The sequence below is a fragment of the Myiozetetes cayanensis genome, unplaced genomic scaffold (genome assembly GCF_022539395.1).
Source record: "Myiozetetes cayanensis isolate MyiCay16 unplaced genomic scaffold, myiCay2020 scf1, whole genome shotgun sequence".
NCBI classification, from domain to species: domain Eukaryota; kingdom Metazoa; phylum Chordata; class Aves; order Passeriformes; family Tyrannidae; genus Myiozetetes; species Myiozetetes cayanensis.
Window position 1 is genome coordinate 102,500,255 of NW_026086604.1, and position 12,807 is coordinate 102,513,061.

At 38.5% G+C, this 12,807-nt stretch overlaps 1 long non-coding RNA gene across 1 annotated transcript in view; it reads left to right on the forward strand.

Moving 5' to 3' along the window:
* Nucleotides 1-12,556, forward strand: part of LOC126648710 (uncharacterized) — a 348,496-nt gene extending 335,940 nt beyond the window's left edge. Inside the window, exon 7 of the long non-coding RNA XR_007630882.1 lies at nucleotides 12,203-12,556. This is a non-coding gene — a long non-coding RNA (uncharacterized LOC126648710). The remainder of the gene's footprint in view (nucleotides 1-12,202) is intronic.
* Nucleotides 12,557-12,807: the final 251 nt, after the last annotated feature.

Here is a 12,807-nt window from a genome sequence, read left to right on the forward strand (position 1 = left end):
CAATTAATAGCTTATCATGAGGCAGTTTTCACTTCTCTGCTTCTGCCACTGCTCGGGCTTCCCATTTCTCAGGAATCTGTTTTTCAGAAAAGAAAAAAATGCAAAGAACATATGCATCATTCAAATGTGGATGCAATTCATTTTATTAGGAAATTCTGTAATCCAGATGTAAGATGAATTCCATATAGGATAGAAGACCAAATGTGTGTGTCCGTCAATATTTAAATTAAAGAAACATGTCTCTGTCTAGTTACTAATTGTTGCTATCTATAAGACAAAGCTCTTCCCCTGTTCTTCATACTTTGGCAATATGACATCAACAGAGATTTCGTGCATGCCAAAATAATTACCTAAACTAAAATATACATATTTATTGCTTTGATAAATCCCATAAGTAAGGAGAGAATCAGATGTACTTCAAATAAGTCAATCCCTATCAGATATGGCTCTGTTAGACAGGCCTACAGGTCTATGTCTCTGTACAGTTCTTCAGCCAAGGCTCTTCCAAAATGTTGGTATTTGACACTCTTCATTGCTTAGACCACATGGTAATATACTCCTTCCAGACAACCCCCTTCTTGCAGGAAAGGGGCTGTTCAGAGTCTTCCAGAGAGACCTCTTAATTTAAGGCATGTGTCAACATTACCCTGTCTGTTAAACAACAAATATCCAGCAGTCCCTTGAAGACACTAAGCCTGACAGTTGACAAAATCTGGGGAACTGACAGTTCTGCAGGGAATCCAGCTTTTGGGGAGATGGGGATGCAGAATCTCACTCAGGAAGCAGCTTGCTCCCTCCTAGAACAATCTGATCCTTTTAGATCTTCAGTCATCTTCATTGCTTCTGGGGTTCTTTTGGCAGCTATTGTGTTGGGTGTTTTTATTAAGGATTAGGGATGGAAATACAGCACATCTACTTTCTATAGAGCTTATCCTACAGGGTTTGGAGTATGGGCACAATGTTAGTTGAATGAAATGAGTCTGTCCCTTTGCATGCTCACGGTGGGGGCCTTATGTTCAGAGTTGTCACGAGTCTCCCTGGCTTGTGTGGTTACTATTCTTTTCTATACCTAAATCTCTGCAAGGTAAGCCCTTGAAATCATGAACTCCTCTTTTGAAAAAAAAAAAAAAAAAAGGATGTGAAAGTCACCTTTTCATGTATTTTATGTATAATTTTAACAGTAGCCACCTGATGTAGTGTCCGGTTCCAGCAACCCAGAAAGGAGATAGCAAAAGATGTACCAATTCTGAATTTCTGCTTGAATAGTATAGACCATTTTTGCTTCCTGTGAAGGCAAATCAAAGGCCCAATAATCTATCTATTCCTTTACTTTTCTTAGTTCGTTCACATTCAGAGAACAAAACCTGTACCCTGCAAATACCAAATACTTACAATGGCTTTTTAGGGAAAGGTGTATGTTAAAATTAGTCCTCATGAAAATCAGATTAATAGCATTTTTAAAGTAATACGATTATATAAAGCTGTTCATGGATATAAAGCAAGTGAGTTTCATAACTTAAAATGCTAGAGACGTGCTTATTTGCATCTGGAAATTTTGCTGTTATACTTTTTATTTGTTAAACTAGATCGCAAATGAGCTATTTATTTGTATTTCTTTGCTGTTTGTTCTGAAAAAAAAAATCTGTTGAGATACCAGATGTCTACCTCCATCTTATATGACTTTATTTCTTATACCTGCATTTGTCATGGCTTATTGCATGCCTGACTGCTACTTCCTGTTGATTTATTGTGTAGTTTTACACAATAAATTTTTGTCATATTCTTTGTTCTCCCAGCTGTTTCTCAGTCATCTCAGAGGATATGACTTCTAAGCAGTGCCTCTCTTAATGTTCATGTACTATGCCTCTTATCGCAGAGAGATAGCTTGGCTTTTGATTGGCTTTTTCTCCAGATATCCACCTGGAGAAAACCATTTTCAGCCCCAGGGGAATGCTGGTGGGCAAACCCGTGACACATATGCTCCTCACATTTTAAATCAAGTCCCAAAGATGTATGTTGCTGTGGGAAAGTTTGGTGTCTGTGTGAAAATTCAAACCCGTACTGGTGATAAGGCTCTGTTGAATAGCATGTAGAGCCAATGCCTTAGGGCAGCAGTGCCATCAAGAAAGGACTATCCTCTTCCTATAAATCTAGAAAATAAATGGAGTCAGAATAATGTGAAGATTTTTTCAGAAATCCAGAATAATGTGAAGAATTTCAACCCATCTCCAGGTTGCTTTGAGATCGAGCCTGCTCCACACCACATCTGCCCTTATTCCAACCTTCCATCTCCTTCTTTTAACCACTGTGGTGCATTTCTCTGTATTCTTGGAAGCTTTACAGATGATAAAAATTACACAGCTGTATTTGCTCTCTCCCTAGCTAGGTACTTATCTGAATTTTTACAACCATCTGCTACCTTCTCATCCATGTAACAGAGCAGAACATCCAAAAAAAAAAAAAAAAAGAGAGGAAAAAGAGATATTTCAGTTTTATCCTAAGCTCAATGAGTAGTTTTATAATCCATGATTTTTTTGGTTTAATATCATGAGACCTGAAGTACTATCATGTAAACTTTGTTCCCCCACTAAAAGTGGTAGTACTTCTAAATATTCATGGCATTTTTATATTGCTTATCAAATCCAAAGCTTTTAATTTAGAGCCCAGCTCAGTCATACATCATTTGTAGCCAGAAGTGTTTTTTATTTCTTTTTACATTTGAATCCAAAGTATGCAGAATGGATAGACTGTGAATTTTAAGCTCCTCTTCTTGTTCCTCAAATTATTTCATTTGCACTATTTTGTTTTGATTTCTTAAATAGGTTGTGCTTTTGAGCAACCAATCAACACAATTCAACAAGATATAATAGGAAAGCAGTTCTTGAATATTACTTTCCATTTTTCACATCTGTAGTTAGATTCATCACAATAAAATCTCCAGACTTGAATGAAAGGCTACTTAGGGCAAAAGATAGGTACTCACAATTGAAAACATAAACCTACTCCAGTTTAATCAAGAAAAACAGTTGTTTGCTTCAGTTAGACTACTGCAAGGAGAAAATTAGGCTTAGCCAAAACCAAAGAGAAAAATGTCATTATAGCTTATTGGCATCCAAACTATTACATGTTCTTGTAACTCTACAGGCCAGATTCAGAGATGGAAATCTACTTCTCTTCTTGTGTGCATTTCATGAAGGTATGGTTGTACTGGGTACTTGGTATAGGTGGACAAAAGCTGTTTAATGTTTTTATATGAATAGAAGCAACCATAGGAGCCCCATGATTGTTTCCCCTGGAACCCACAACAGCAAAGCAGTTATAAGCATCTAGGGGATAGGAGTACACTTTTCATGTGTTTTGGAGTTCATCTGTCTTCCTTCCAGTTTATTTTTTCCTAAATAGCCTGGAAATATGAGAAGTAGGGACTTTCCAAGAAGAAAATGATGGAGGAAGTTGAGAAAGAGTGTAACTGAAAGGTGTAATAATCTTGAGGTTTTATTCTCTATTTCACTTTGAGACACAACAGGAGCTCTACTTTCCAGCTGTGTTTTGGTAGGTAAAGAAAGGTTAAGAACAGTGTTTTGAGGGGATGTGTAGTTGTGCTGTTATTTGTCCACTTGCCCAATTTTACATCAGTGTTACTTGAATGCATTCATCAGAAATCAGGTGCTTAAATGAACAGATCAAAGACTGTCCACTGTTCACTTGTCTAATGGATAAAACAGAAAAATGGCATGAGAAAGGATGCCATAATCACATCCATATGACAGATGAAGAATTAAAGCATAGCAGTTGTTGTGTTGACAAAAGGCCAACCATGACCTCCAACAACTGAAAAGCAGCAGCCAAGAGAGACATGACATGTAGAACAAAACAGGGGTTAGCAGCTTATAACAGAACTGCTGACCAAGATTGAAATTCCTGTAACACTACCATGTCACAAACGTCAGATAAAAGTGTAAAATCAGAAAAGCTGGGCCCATGCAAAAGAGCAAAGGGAGGCTGGCTGTTAATTAGGAAGGGGATGAAGGTGGTAAAGAAGAGCTTGGGAGGGAAAAAAGGTGTAAAAAGAGAATACAAGGGGTAGCAAGTCTTGTGATCAGATCTGACTGGTATATAATTTTAAGAATTTTAGTGCTATGAATATTAGATATTTGTGATTAGTCAGATTTTGATGTGATTGGTCACTAATCATTTGCTTCTGTGACAGCAACTCTGGCTCTTCTGCAAATACTGACAAGTCTGCATTGTGTCAAATCATCAGCACTGCCTCAGAATGCTTTTCAAATGGAGAAAGTTTATTCCTGAATCCTCTAGGATCTTCTTAAAAAAAGGTTAAACTGTTGCATATGGATCTCTGCATTATTTTTGAGGGCTTTTACTTTCTATAGGTCTGACTTTAAGAGTTGCAATGGTTTTTATACAGCAGAGCAGTGCCAGAAATATTCTTCAGGGTGCCTTGTCCAGTTAGAGAGAGAATGATCCTTTCTACTACCTCAGCTCCTTTTAAGAGGTTCTGGAGTTTAGCATGTATTCTTGATGCTGAGTGTGACCTTTCTTTGGCACAGACACTTTGTCTGCACTCTTTAAAGACGATTGCCCGTTCTTTTGGAAGTGGCTGCTGTGCAGCACAAAAACGTCTGAAGTCCCTTTGCAATCCATTAAGAGATTAGTTTATTTACTGTTTATTTAATCTCAGACCTCTTCCCTCAAGGAAAAGAAAATAATCTTTGTTGAGTTCCTGGTTTATTCTGTGGCCAGAGAGAAGAAAAAACTCTGCACCACTGATTTTGAGTGAATGAGATCCCTTAGATAGGACAGAAATGTCTTTTTAAGCAGCGAGGAAAACCTCCCAAAGAGCAGCCAGGTTTGCCAACTTTTCTATTCTTTTATACACTAATCCCTGTGCTCCTACCCACTGCAGGGTCTCCTTCACATGGCTCTGCTTGTGCTCTTTGTTCACTCGCATGTCCCATGACCACCCATTGAGCAAGAAGCTGTAGGTGAAGGGAACGGAGATGAGAGGTGCATATGCTGCTGAGTCAGCGAGTAGGTGAAATGCTGGGTGAACATTGGCAGGTCACGCAGAATAGATGATGGTTCAGCTCATGCTGAAGCCCTTTTCCTCCCAGGAAGAACTCATTTGTCTCTCTTCTCAGTCCAGGCAGACACCAATTTGTATGGAACTTTCAGGAACATAATTATTGTTGAGATTTCTGCTGCAAGTTAGCTGAGAGGTCCAAAGGTTCAGAAGAAGAAAATGGACAGATGAGCAGACAGAGATTGCTGAAATCTTTGTTTTCTTAAAAGCAGGTTTTGAAAAAAAAAAATATTAGAAGGGAAAACAAAAATACAGATTTAATTACTGGTAATTTTCTTGTCCAAGAATAATTTCTGACTGCACTTTTTATTTAATTATGACAAGGAATTAGTGAAAAGAAATAATTTTCAATATTTCCTGTAGATTTTGTGCACAGTTTGTGATCAAACCATATATTCTATGTCCTGAAAAAGATAACAGCAAATCTGAACAGTTTGATGCAGTGTTCTAATCTCATAAATATTATATTCTAATCTCACAAATCATTACTCATAATTATGAAGTACAATAAAGAATAACAAATATTTTTATTTCTGTAGCTGGGGTTTTGTTGTTCATTGTTTTGTGTGTTGTGGGGTTTTGGTTTGTTTTTATTTTTTTTAGGTAAGTGAGGGTTCTAAAGGGTTTTTAATTACATACTTGTAATGCACACTAAAAAGCTGGCAGCTCCCTTGCATCTAGCACCATGCCACATATAGCTGCAAAGTTTTAAAGGAACTTTGCTCTCCTTCCCTCGTTTTTAAAAGCCAAATTTGGCAGACCCTCTATCTGACATTTCTGGAGACTGAAATGCTTTATTTCCTGACAAAGGGGCCAATTCTCCCATATCTTCTTACCTCCACGTCCCAGTTCTGTCCTGGGCAGATGGCAATCACAGAAGTGCTTAGCATTGTCCCAGCTCTGCTCCCTCCCACATCTAAGGAGGGTTGCTGGTGGTAAAGGCTGTAGCTGAACTGGATAGTCTTGAAAACCCCATCCCTTATCATTAGCCCTGCATGGAAGGAAGGAGTAAAATTTTTCTGATCAGAAGCTCTAAGAATATACTAGATCAAATCCCATGTGGTTAGAGCTCAGAATATTGGCCTAATCCCAACTAAGGCTTTAACCTCTTCTGGTTTTATTTCAGTTTTATATCCCTGATGTTACAGGATTCTCCCAGTGGAAAGCAGAGGGAACTGGCCTACTGTTCTCACTGTGGAAGTGAGTGTGGTGATCAAGACATATGAACACCTAAGATACCCATTTCACATGTAACCCACTTATTAGTACTTGATTTTCTTTCAGTATTGAATAATAACGAGCAAAAAGCCTCAAGACATTTGCCTAGGAAAATTCTTCCAACCCCCAAATGTGCTTTTCTCTGCAAGTTATTAAACTTAACTTTCAGCAAAAGATTGATCATGATTCTTTTGATCAGAATTTACATCCCCACTCTGTTATCTAGATGTACCTAGCTGTGCTTGTGGAGTGGTGGCTGGAACCAGTAGGGCTGTTCTGATATAGCTAGTGAAACCTCCTGTGATGTCATGAATTAAGGGCACATCTGGGAGTCAGGAGAGTATTTACTGCAGTGGAACAAGGAGCTGAAGACATTTCTTTCCAGTTAGTATTTTCTACTGGAGTACATGAACTCTGGATGATGTGCTAGAAAAGGAACCACCTGGCTGCTCAAGACATTCCATTCTCCCTCTTTCCTCTCACCATCCACAGCACCTGTGCTTCCAGCTGTGCAAGTGATAAATTGTGCCAGCCAGTTCAGCTAGGATTCTGCGTAGGTCAGCATTACCTGTGTTGTTATTATATTTCTCTCTCTCTCAATTTTTCCTTTTTTTTTTTTTTTTGGGGGGGGGGAAGGGAGTTTGGAAAGGGTAGAAAGACTATTGTTTTGTGTACTTACTTTACAACTCCTCACTGTCCTTGCAGTAGAGAAATTTCCAAGCAGATCTTTCTAACCCAAATAATTTCACTCATTAGTTTAGCAAGACACTTTCATTGTCATCTGTTTTGCAATGGCACCGTGAATTCTTGAATGTGCCTGAACCATCCAAGTCCCTCATATTTAATGTAAATATCCCCAGGCTGTGGCTGTGACCAAGCACTGATTGCAAGCACTGTGTCCAGCCAGATTGCAAGATCGTAGGGAACCTGATATGGGAGGCAGCCCCTGAGGGCTTAACAAGTTAAAGCTGGTCCCAGAGGACAGCTGGAGTTACGTGTGCACAGCTGATCTTTAAAGAGAAAGGAAGAGCTGGAGGATGTTTTGTACCTCTCCTACACTTACAGTTAGGAAATCTTACAGGAATGTGAACACCTACTCTGTGAACCTGGCAGCCAGGTAAGTCCCAGCCAAAGATGCTGTGCTAGAGCTTGGAGCTGATAGCTATAGCTTACACAAATAGAGGTTAAAGACATGAAACTCCTTGTTTCCATCTTCCCTGTACTCAACTTTATATTTGGGGTACTACTTAATATCCATCTATGCAGTTTATGTGGTTTGAATCTTATTCTTAGATAACTAATTCACTATGAGTACTGAGCAAGGAGGTGGGGGAGAGGGAAAATGTAAATTTAGGTGGACTTGTGGACTACCTTAAGATACTTAAAATAATGGTATTGCTTGAAGTATCTTGACTGGTACAGGTCACCTTTTGTATCTACTACTTGTGTATGGATGCCTCACAAACCTAGAGATGTCTAGAATAATGACAGGTCCTTAAATGTAGACATGTGGATCCCACCATGGAGGTTTGTATCTCTATTCTGGATCTCACTTCAGTGTTCTAAAGTAACTTACTGTGAGATTGGTGGGCAAGTCTGCATGCCTTTCTTGGATAGACCCTTCAGTATTAGAGATTACTGTTGCTAATAAGGGTGGGATATCCCTCAAGATCATCAGATATGCTCCAGAGAAGCCCCTATTGCTGAATTGATGAAATTTCTCATTAAACAAAAATATCTAAATATTAACCAAAAAAACCCCCACCTGATTTTAATGTCCTGCACTAAATGTCCCGCTATTTGCTTCATGATCTCATTTGCATCTCTAGTCAACTCTCCTCATTAGAATTATTTCTGTCATGAGTTTCTCAGAAAAAAAAAAAGTGTTTTGGGTTTTTTTTGCCCTATGGGGATCCCTGAGCCAAGAGGGTCTGCTGAGTTAGAAAGAGGAGTTTCTAACAACCACCGTGAGAAGTACAGTGACTAAGCAAGGAAAATTACTCAATGTGCTGGAGAAAGCAAACAGAGTTCAAACAAACTTCAAAGTCTATAGAAAAAATGGGGGATGTGATTAACTTTTCTGGATTTTTTTTTTTTACTTATTTCATATGTGTCAGTGTGATTTACTCAAAATTTTTTTCCTCAAGTAGTTTTATTTAAGGGTTTGTGAATAACAATAAGTGTATTAGTGGGGTTTATTTAAGTGAATGTTTGTAGCACTGCTTTATTCTGTAGATACTGCTGCATGTAAGCGCTACTGTTCAATTGAATTTTAGTATAAATTAGCTTATCTTCTTTCAAGTGGCTTTAAAGCTAATAATCCTAAAAGAATTAAGATTAGAAAGTACTGCTATCAGTGACAAAGCTCATTAATGGCTTTTTATCTCTGCAAACTGGTGAACTATAGCCACAGTAATTGGCATAAATGGAATATAACTATTCTTCAGCCAGGTATCCTTTACTCTGCTTTACATTAATTACTTTAAGATTTTGTTCTGGTCAAATAAAATTTGGATGGCTTGTCTGAAAGGCTGAGCAAATGTCAGGTGTGCTGCTTTGAGAAGTCAGAAAGGGTAAATCTGCAGCAGGCAAGATAAAGACAGGTAGAGAAGGTAAATACAGAGATCAGAATAGTTGCCACTGATGATCATTTTCAGCTGGTTGTAGTGAGATTCAGGCAGTATATTCCCACAGAAAAAAGGACTTGGTTTTTTGGAAGGAAAAGATGCTCAGGTTGGAAATTATACTTGTATTTTACTACTAGTGGATCAGCTTAGGTTTGCTGGAGGAATACAGATTTTTTTCAAACTCTTCATAAGAAGTATGTTACTATTTTAAAGTTTTTTTAAAGTTCAATGAAGGCTGGCCTGCTTCAGGCTTCTCTGCGAAAGCAGCTGAACAAAACAGGTGCTGCTTTGATTATGGACCTCAACAGTCTTTTCCAGAGGGATAGCATTCTCTAATAATTCCACATTCAGAAATTAAGGTGTAATGCATCACCATGCTTTGAAACCCCTATTAAAACTCTTAAAACCCCCTCTCAGAGGCCTGTAAGCACTAACTAAAGACCCCTGACCTAAAGCAAGAGGACTGTTCATTCAAGTAAGAGATCTCTGGTCTGTGTCTGCTGGGAAATACTATTTTACAGTCTGTCAATAGAAGCAGGTTTCTGGGCTTCCCCCGCCCCTGGTTTTCCCACCTGCTTTTGCTGAAATTGCTCCGCTGTAGCTCAGGGTCAGCAAACTTGCATCCATTAACAACTGCTGTGTTGTCTTTCCTTATGTTATCCATCTTCACAAGGCAAGAAAATTTTATCTCCTTTGTCCAGTTAGTTGAAATGTCTGGTTGTTGATATCTGGAAAACAGGATTGCATTCAAAAGGGAACAAACCAAAGTGTCAGGGTAACCTTTGCTTTCCTCCTCTGCCTCTCCAGTCTCAATTAGTTAAGATGACTGATGGTTCAGTCATCCTCCTGCATGGTTTTGTGCCCCACAGGGCATGCAGGAAGGGTGTTATGGGGTTTAGGCTTTGAAGGCATAAGAATAAATGGTCATATACTACTTCTCTGTGGCAAAAAGTAGAAGAAAGGAAAATTCAACAGTTTGAGAGATTGGAAGAAAATACTTTTTCTTCCTTTTGACCCATTATGAAATAAAGGAAAAATTAAGCTGTGTGAGAGGAAAGAGGAAGTTCTGATAAAAGTCTTCTGAAACAGCACAAACTTTACTTTTCTTCTTAATTTCCACATTTTATTTGGAGAAAAAAAAAAAAAGAGTTTTTGCAGGGGTCAGGGCATAGTATCCTCACCCAAATTCAGCTAGCTTTTACTTTGAATTCTTGTGGTATTTCTGATGGGAAAGAACTCAAAGGGTCTCTTTCTTCCCTGTCTGACATCTTGTTTACTGAGCAGATCCTACATCTGGCAGACAAATCAATTCTAAAACAACAGATTTCAGGTAGATTTGATGCCATAATCTATGCATTTTTCAGCAATTCAAATGGAGTAAGCTCTTTTACACATCCTAAAAGTTTGTTGCATTAGTGCAGTACCTCAGTGAGCACTCAAGACATGCAACTAAATGGAATGAAATAGGTACTTAAAGATTCATATAATGTATTAACCATTTTTGTAACTTAATTCAGGGCATGATATATACAGCTGACATCAGAAACCTTTCATAGCTGTTCTTTAATTTCAGTTTCAGTAATGAATATAGATCCAATTAGAAGCGAGCTGATACATGTTAAAAAGAATTAACAATACCCCTAATTTCCATGTTGAAGTAATGACTGCTATTATAGACTTCTTGATTTTAATCAGATATTCTCAAAAATGACAGCAGATGTGGATTCATAATGCTCAGTTGATGCTACAAGTCACACTCTCTTACACTCTTTCTTGTATTTAAAAAAAAAAAAAAATCTAACAAGCATAGAGCAAAAGCTCCTTCAATGTGCTGCATATCTTTTATGGCACATTAATGTTTATCCAAGCAGCCAAGAAGCAGATTACAAGCAGCATGTCACTGACTGGGGGGGGGAGTTCAGTAGCAGACTCCGAGCACTAACTATGTGAGACGGAAGTTCAGTCAAGCTTATTGTGAGCTCGTCTGATACGAACTTCTCTGGGCTGTGTGGCACTATCTTCAGATCAGACCTGAGACTCTTGGCTCAAAGCATTTTGCATTTCATGATACTGAAAGGACTGTTGGAACAGCTTTCACAACTTTATGCCATGGTGGTTTACCCAGTTTTATGTCACAATCTGCAGTGACTGTGGGGGAAAATGCCCCTGTGAATGGACTCTCAGTAAGTGATAATGTACCTCTTTCAGAAATATATGACAAATATATGAGAGCCCACCAGTGATACAGGATACCTTTCTGTCCTCTACTTGAGGCTTTGTGCTAGAAGGTGATCTGTCTTCAGGCTTGCTTTTAATTTCTATGGCTTGTGCCAGTTTAAGAGAGAAGAAAGAAATTATTGTAGATGCAATACACAGGGAATGAATCTACTTTTACAGGTTTTCATCTCATCCATCTACCTTCAAGGGAAAATCTGAGTATGCTTCTTCTGATAATGTCTGTATGACTGTGTTTTACCTGTCCCTTTATATAACCATTAGGATTTGGTGTTGCAGGGAAGCCACACATATAACTGCGTGTGCACCTTTTTAGTACGGGCAAAATCTAAGGTTGTGATGTGAGGTCTCTGCAGCTGGACTTGCTTTTCTGACATATTTGAGTTGGTCTGTACATCAGCTTCAGTATGCATGGGAGCAACTGGGATATGCAGCATCTTGTGTAGAGACACTGGAGAATATTACATTTTCTGAAGCAATAAAGCCAGAGAGTTTAACCGGGTAAATAAACCTATTTGGAGAAATTGAAAGTGTACTGGTTTGTTGTCACTGAAGAAAAATTCCCCAAACAGTCTCACCTTTTAATAAGCACTCGACTGATGCACAAGCTCAAAATAGAAACTATTGGTAGTGTCTGGCTACAACATCTGTAAAGCAATATGGGATAAATCTATCCAAATCTGTTTTCAATGATTCCTTGCATGCAGTTGAACTGCTAATCTAAGCATATATTAGTCACAGAATTTTAATCAAGTAGCTTGAATTAGAAAATTTCGTCAGCAGGGACGCAGTCCTTAAATTGAGAGCGATATTGCATGCTGCTGAATAGATGTACTTTGGTGTTTAAGTTTGGCTCCATTTGCAAATAATTTTTAGATGTGCTATGTTTATTCCAGTTATGAAGTATATGGGGTTTCACTCTGGAATGTGCTTGCTTCTTCTCAGCAGTTGTACCTTATAATTAAAGCTGCCTAGCCCAATGTTAGTATTTTTCCTTCTTTCTCTTTCCATGTTGCTGCAGAAGAAACTAAGATAAAGAAGCCTGTGTCTATTGTCTGAGAGAGTAGAGAGATGGCCTGGCATGTGTCTTTGTCAAGAGCCAACCCAGAAACTACATGAAACATGAGTAGAACAAAGGGTAGTGGAGACATGTGGATATGGTGTCAATAGAAAACAAAGTTGGGACGCGGCAGCTGCATCCTGCAGTAGTATTACGAAAGGAAGTATTAAAACTTTCTGTTTAGTAATTCCTGCTGCTACATCTCTGGTACTTAGCAGTGATGATGTTTCTGTATGTAATATGTTTTCTGTACTAGGCATATGTAATTTAATCATATGATTAGCTCAGTTGGTTAGAATATGGTGCTAATAACACCAAGGCTGCAGGTTTGATCCCCGTATGGGCCATTCCCTTAAGAGTCGGACTCGGTGATCGTTGTGGGTCCCTTTCAACTCAGAATATTCCATGATTCTGCATCAAGGGTAGAAGATCTGGTCTTTAGATATCTAGTGTTGCCTGAGATGTGTGAGGAGAGAGAAAATATTAAGCTAAGTATTTTGAAGTAGGGTTTGATTTTTTTCCATACCAAGCAGTATGAATGTTCTTTATAGCAAAATTTCTGAGGG